Source organism: Akebia trifoliata, chromosome 6, assembly GCF_017979445.1.
Source record: "Akebia trifoliata isolate Shusen 1 chromosome 6, ASM1797944v1, whole genome shotgun sequence".
Taxonomy (NCBI): domain Eukaryota; kingdom Viridiplantae; phylum Streptophyta; class Magnoliopsida; order Ranunculales; family Lardizabalaceae; genus Akebia; species Akebia trifoliata.
The window spans coordinates 10,452,517-10,458,858 of NC_141380.1; the positions used below are offsets into that span (position 1 = coordinate 10,452,517).

Here is a 6,342-nt window from a genome sequence, read left to right on the forward strand (position 1 = left end):
AGATTAATATATTTAATTTTTTTTGTTATTTTTATTATAATCAATGCAAAATGGTTATGGCTTATTTACGTGGTATGAGAAGTCGAATGTTATTTCATCAACAAACGTGAAGGAAAATGACGACAAAATTAAGTACAAAAATTGAGAAATTGAGAAAATTTAGACCAACATTATACACATATGCAAAAAATTTGAAAGCAAAATTAGATCTAAAAAAAGATAAATAGAATTTTATGTAATTCAAAATTTGGGTATAATGAATTGTGTTTGTAATTTAAAATATCAAATCGGATTATCTTTTACATGTATGCTCTTTTTATTATGTGTGATGTAAAATAACAGCTAAAATAGTCAAACAGGCAGTATTATGTGATTATAACAGTTGAAAAGGGTAATATAGTCAATTTATCAGTTTTCAGCATTAAGTAACAAATAGTATTATGTGATTACATTACTTAATTTGAATTAATTCAACACAATTCAAACCAATAAACAGACAGTAACCTCAACACTTAAATTCAGTGCTTATATAGTTTCAACAATTATAATCTTTCAACACTTAATTTGTTAAGTTTAATAAACGGCCCCTTAGTCCTCCCTGAAAGACTAAGATCATATTAACAATTTCAAGACACATTATAGGTGTCTTAAATTTATATAGCAAAACATTAAGAAAGGCTGATCTTGCTAAAAAGACCAATGTCAAGGGCATTAAACTTTAGAAAACAAGGTCTTGAAGAGGAAACCGAGAGGGTTTCTCAAATATTTATATTTGTTTTCGGAAGTTGGGCTTCTCAAAATAATAAAATATTAATTAAGGGACCGTATTAGTTGCACACCATCAATTGTTGGTTGCACACCAACCTTAAAATTTTCTTCTTATTTTTTTTTAATTTTTTATAACAATTTTTTTTTTATGTATTGATTGCACTTCAATATGTAACCTTTGAGGATTTAAAACTTATTCACCTTCCTACTGCTTTGTATCCTTTGCTTGTGATCTCTACTCATGTTCTATTTTTCTTGTGATTGATTTTGCTTGTATTCTCTTTGAAATTAAAGTATTTCTTACAAAAGAATTTTGAACGTACAATTTTGTAAACATGGTTTTGAAATGACTAAATATTCCTTGCAAATATTATTTAATCAATGATAATATCATGGGCATTATTGAGGAATTAGAATAGGTAAAAAAATACAACATTTTAAAAATATATTTGGAGTGTAAACATCCAAATGGAGTGCAAATGAGAATTTTTAAGTGATGGAGTGCAATGGTTAACGGGTGGTGTGCAAATAGACAGTCCCATTAATTAAGAGAGTTTCTATTGTCACACCAACTTTTACTAACGCCACATCAATTTCTGCAATTCTTTGATGTGGCATTAGTAAAAGTTTGGTGTGGCAATAGTAACCCTCCAATCGAAGAGTCTCTCTCTTTCTCTCACTCTCTGTGTGCAGTCTCCAGTGCTTGCGGACAGGCGCGTCTATAGTTTCCTATTAACCTCTCATCTCTTTGGGTTTTGGTCAATAAGACCCTAATCTCCCAAATAGATTGTCTTTTTAACGATCTCGACAGAGAGAATTTAATCTTATTAAGTTTGCTTGAACCCATTGAATTTCACAGTATCGTTAATGGAGTTGGAAATAAATAGGTTACCTTCTGGGGACGAAGGTGCTAAGCTGACTCTGAATGTAATCGCTAAATCCTGCTGGCTAAAAGCCCGCCCTAAAGGATGTGACGATCTCCTTTCTATTAGGTGTAATCGACCAAGTCGCCAACAATCCCTATTCTTTGATTCCAAACGAAGAAAAATGATGTCTGATCTTGAACAACGAGAACGTGCTTCTTATGATGATCATGATCCTCGAGATGAAGATGAAGAGAGAATCGCAAGAGAACTCAAAGAATAGATCGCTAGCCGCATCAGCAATGGCTTCGAAGGTCACTCAAGACGACAACGGTGGGAATGGAGAATGAAGGTTTGGATAAAGAGAGGGGTTTGAAGGTTTCTTGGGAGGGAGATGGTAAAGGTTATAGTGCTCAAAGATTGAGAGAGTTGTTTGGGAGATTTGGAGATGTTGTAATTCGATCGAAGGGTTTTAAGAAGAAGAAACAGTCTGCCCTTGTTGTTATGGCGTCAAAGGACGGTGCGGTGAGTATACATTTGGACTCCATTACTTTATTTAGTTGAATTATCCACAGTTTTACTTTATTTTGTTGAATTATTCACAGTTTAGTTGATTGTTTGAAGTGTTCTATATGTTGGGTTGCAGCTAATAGAAATGTATGTGGGGATCTTTCAAACCCTCTGCTTTTCCTTCCTGTTTGTGAAGCTGAGTCTTCGAGTGTGTCTCCAACAAAGAACTATATGGAATCTGATGGTTCGAAGATAAACCATCTCATTGGTACTGGGTATCAAGAGAAAGAAAATTCCATCCTAAATAAGGTTCGAACCGTGTCTTTGGAACTAATTTTAATTACATCATATCTTAGTTATGTTTTTTATCTGTTGAAATATGTCATATTAGTGCCTTGTTCTTATGTTTGTGTCATGGAATTGTTTATGAGGATTTGATGATATTGGGTAGGGTTTATATAATATTCATCTAAACTTGAGGCTTCCAGCCAACTTAGGTCCTGTTTGTTTACCGTTTTTTAAGTGCATGTTGGCATTCTTGTGGGAATTACTGTGAATGCATGCACTAGAAATAATTTTTGTTATAGGGTTTGAATGCTAATAATTTTGTTTGATTGTTATTGGATTTGAATGTTAATAATTCGGTTTGGTTGTTATAGGGTTTGAAAATGTTATAGTAGTTCTTTTCGCTAAAGATTGTTTTAATAGGAAAATGACACAATTCAAGTAGTTTTATGTATGCCTTTTTATTTGAATCTTCTTGCAGAAAGGCCAAATTCAGCCAAAGACTCCTACATCGACAGGCATGAAAGAAGGAGAAGAGTAATCGGAGAGGAAAATAGAGTGATTGAGGAACTGTGGAACAATATTTTGATTTCGTAACTTGTAAGAAATTTTAATATATTCTATTATGTGTGATGGAAAACAGGCATATGAGATAGGTAGACATTGCATAATGTGATTGAAAGGGCAAAATAGACCAATTACCATTTTTCAGCAGTATGAATCAAACTGGATTTTGTGACTGAAGTGTATTATTTGAATGAATTCAACACTATTCAGACATATTAACAAACATTATTTTCAGCATTTAAATTCAGCATTTAGAATGTTCAGTGCTTAAAATCTTTCAGCACTTATTTTTTTTTTTGTTTTTCAATTTAACAAACGGCCCCTTAGGGTTTCGAATATGGAAGTTAGGGTTTTGATTACAAAGAAGTAAGATCTTTTGGCTTTCTAACTCTGAAATCTTTTAGATCTATTGAATTTTTTAATTTAAGGGGCTAGTGAGGATTGTAATATCTGGAATTTGGGGTTGATCTGGTGGTTTTGGTTGATCTTTTTCAGCTTTATATGAAGAAGACCTAAAATAGAAATTTGAATTGTGGGTGAACAGGCGGTCGGAGTAGCAGAGGTTGAAGGCAGAGAAAGGGAGAGGATGTGATTCAACCCTGAAGGTATCTTCGGAGGGCTTGAACATTGGAACATCAAAGAAGCCCCCCCCCCCCCCCCCCCCCCAGCAATGTCATCTGTTCAAAGTGCAATAGGTGAGTGGTTTAGTGTGGAGGCCTGCATATTAATATTTAGCTTCATCTCCATTATGTTCCAATTCTTTTTTGATTAATTTAACACGTTAGGTTCTTTTTCAATTCTTTCTTTTTTGATAAATCTAACACAATACTTATCAAAAAAAAAAATCTAACACATTAAGTCCCATTTAAAGATGGAAGTCCTGAAAAAATGCACTTTTAAATTCATCGAACATATTGCACCAAAAATATAAGAGTTCTAAGATTCTTATTAGTGTTACATGAGCTGCTCCTTCCATCAAAGTTTCTTCCATTCCTTTCAATCCAAGTCCCCCAACACTGGAAAAAGGAATTAGTACTCATAACATTCTCTCCTTCTATGAAAAGGTTTAGATCATCAATTTTGGAACAATGACAAGATGGAGCTAGACCTAATTGAACATGGAACAAAGAAAGGAGATGAGCCCATATTTCCCTTACAAAAGAACTACAATGAGTAACTCCATAGACAACTTAAGAAGGATGTAATAATTAGGGATGAAGAAGCCCTTTTTTATTAGATGAGTCAAAAGTTTACCCAACACAGCTAACCACATGAAAAAATTGCTTTCTTATATTACTAATTCCAGCGAGGGATCGAAGTTGAGTGCCTTGATGAAATGTTCTGGTTGTCAAGGGTCGGGCATGAAGGTTTCGAATAGGCACCTTGGCCCCTCTATGAGCCAGCAGTTGCAGCACCCTTGCAATGAGTGTAAGGGCACTGGAGAGATCATAAATGATAGGGAGATCTCTGTCCTCAGTGCAAAGGCGAGAAGGTTGTCCAGGAGAAGAAGGTGTTGGAAGTCATTGTCAAGAAGGGCATGCAGAATGGACATAGGATAACTTTCCCTGGAGAAGCTGTATGTTAAGCTGGTTCTTTATATTGGTTATTTTTTCTTGCTTCTAATCGGGATTTGAAAAATGGATTCAGCATTTCTAACTGTGGTGGTACTCTATTTCTGCCGGACATTGTAACAGGGGACATTGTATTTGTCCTGCAACAAAAGGATCACCCCGGGTTAAAGAGGAAGGGTCATGATAGACCCCTTCATTGAGCACACATTGCCCCTCACCGAGGCTCTCTGTGGCTTCCAGTTCATATTGAACCATTTGGACAGAAAGCTGCTTCTCTAGCATTCTCTGCAATTAAATAATTTTTCAAGTTTTTCTTGATGGCATGTAGTACTAATGTTTTGTGGGGTACAACAGATCAATTCAAGGCAATCAACGATGAGGGGATGCCGATGTATCAGAGGTTGTTCATAAAGGGGAAACTTTACATCCACTTCTCGGTTGATTTCCTGGATTCACTGACGATGGAGCAGTGTAAGGCACTAGAAGCAGTGCTGCCACCAAGGACGTCAATGGAGTTGACAGATATCCCGATGTAAACATTGAGGAGGAGACAGGCTCAGAAAGCACAGGAGGCCTACAAAGAGGACATGGGGCTGGTGGTGGTGCCCAGAGAAGGGATAATTGGAAGAACCTTTCTACGGTATTATAGTGGTCCTTCAATTGTGAGGATTGAAAGAAAGGATCTCTGTATGATGAACTCCAGTTTTGTATCTGGATTTGTTCTTATTACTGATATTACTTACCATGACTTCATATCGCCATTTTCATTGAGGTTATTTCTCCATTGGTACAACTTTGAAGTTAGGGTGATTTAGCCTTACCCCTCTATGGTCCACCCTTAATCAGTATTAGGGGAACAGATGCCCGTGTTTTCAAACTGATGACATGCCCCTTTGTCTAGGTTGTCTGAGATTGAAAAACTATCCAGAAGTCAATTCTTCTCCAAAAATCAAATCTTGTTCTTGAGGTTTGCAGGTGGGAGTGTGAAGCTGATAGAAGTCTTTTCATCATCTAGTTGTTTCTGTTAAGGTAAATTATTTTTAACTTATTCAATCATGTCTTTAATCCAGTCATCTTAAATGTCTTGTTGAAATTCTTTATTTTTTTTAATCCAGATTAAATTGCATGTTTTTGTAGTTGATTAATTAGTAGAACCAGTTATTTATCATGATTTTATGATTTTCTTCATGGTTCTTTGTTTGTGTGCATAACCAAGTTAGCGCGCTTTTTGTGGCTTCATGTTGCCAATGTAAATAAGTCTTGCAGATTCAGCTATGATATTTAAAAACTACGAGGAACCACCACTTTGAATCAGTTGCACCCATCACTCAAGAAGTCCTTTCCTCCAGTGGTTGTGATGTGGATTAGCATTAACGTCGAGAAAATAGGAGAGCATCAGGGGGGTGACTTGAGTTGAAGGGAGACCGTAATAGGTTCAAATAAGTATTTAAAAAATCAAACTAAAAAATGGTTTTTTTTTTTTTTTTTTTGAGTCGTGTTAGAGTAACGTTGTGGGGGAACATCAAATGACGTAGATGTGTGCTATTAGAAACATAGATGTTTTTCATTGAGATATGAGTCAGATCTTGATGAAAGTATCTATGGTTCTGTGCACACCAATGTCCCACGTGACTTGTAAGCTCCAAGTAGTTGGTCCCAGAATGTTATTACTAATCTCAATATAGAACACAACTACTATAAATGATCCCAAAATAACCCACTCTAGAGTCAAATTGTGTTAGAAATACATCTGTTTTGAGGATTACTTTTCAATTGTT

At 35.5% G+C, this 6,342-nt stretch overlaps 1 long non-coding RNA gene across 4 annotated transcripts; it reads left to right on the forward strand.

The window, feature by feature from the left end:
* Positions 1 to 1,435: 1,435 nt before the first annotated feature.
* On the forward strand, positions 1,436 to 5,340 carry LOC147400178 (uncharacterized). Of its 4 annotated transcripts, XR_015179221.1 has the most exons (6): positions 1,436 to 2,156; positions 2,278 to 2,450; positions 2,908 to 3,026; positions 3,538 to 3,688; positions 4,300 to 4,569; positions 4,688 to 5,340. It is a non-coding gene; the product is annotated as an uncharacterized LOC147400178 (long non-coding RNA). The 4 variants fall into 4 exon arrangements; XR_015179220.1 differs by having other exon boundaries at positions 3,489 to 3,688; positions 4,300 to 5,340; XR_015179218.1 differs by having other exon boundaries at positions 1,438 to 2,156; positions 4,300 to 5,340.
* The last annotated feature ends 1,002 nt before the right edge of the window (positions 5,341 to 6,342 follow it).